This window comes from Peromyscus leucopus, chromosome 4 (assembly GCF_004664715.2).
Source record: "Peromyscus leucopus breed LL Stock chromosome 4, UCI_PerLeu_2.1, whole genome shotgun sequence".
NCBI classification, from domain to species: Eukaryota; Metazoa; Chordata; class Mammalia; order Rodentia; family Cricetidae; genus Peromyscus; species Peromyscus leucopus.
The window spans coordinates 129782455-129783414 of record NC_051066.1 but is presented as its reverse complement, the minus strand read 5'-3'; positions in this window follow the sequence as shown (position 1 = coordinate 129783414).

Here is a 960-nt window from a genome sequence, read left to right as displayed (position 1 = left end):
AGTTTGGGAGTGTGTCAGCTGTGAGGGAATAATTCTGTGGCCAGAGCCTGGAGTTCACTGAATGTCGGCCATTGGCTGTGTGTTCAGAAGCCAATGACTGGTACCCACAGGACTTAGTGCTTTGGAAACCTGCTTGTCCTCAGAGCTATTGCCCTTCCTGTGAGGATCCTAAAACTTTAAGACTACATGAAACCTTGTACAACCAACAACTTTGGACTGGAGGCAGCAGAGCAGTGAACAGTTAAGGCCTAAGTCCCAGAACCAAGCCATAAAGTCCAAGCCTCAGCTGTGTGGCATTGGTCAAATCCCCAAGTTTCTCAGTGCCTCAGTTTCATCATCTGTGAATGGGACTCATCCTGGTTCCGGGTCCCTGATGCTCCCATGAGGTTAAATGATGTCAAGTCCTAATAGCCCTGTACTGAATCTGCAGACTTAAGCTCTCAGAGGATGAGTCAGAAGGAATGTGTGTGTGTGTGTGTGTGTGTGTGTGTGTGTGTGTGTGTGTGTGTGTGTTAGTTTGGGGAACCTGGGATACATCTGGCCACTCTTCTGTTCCTGGGCAAATCACAGCTGAAAAAACAAGAGGAGGGAAGGGCGGGGGGAGAAACCAAAAGGCACAAGCGACAGGGAACCCTGGTCATAATGGTACCAGGAGTTAGGCCGTGACAATCTTTTATAATGTGATCCCTGTTGGCTTTGAATTTATTATTTCTGGATCCAGACCCTCCCTGTGCATTGATCAGTGATGGGGAAACTGAGGCAAGAGGGATGAGCCAAGGTGAGTGCAGAAGGAAGTCACCAAAAGCTGATCTCAAGTCCCTATCCTCACCCCCACTGCTCTGAGGGGTCCTCAGTGTGTCACATCCAGGCAAACAGAGCTCCACTGCCAATATCCAACGCACACTCAAGGACAGAGGAAATTCTGGGCCCCCGGAGGGTCCTTCATGGAGACACTCCAAA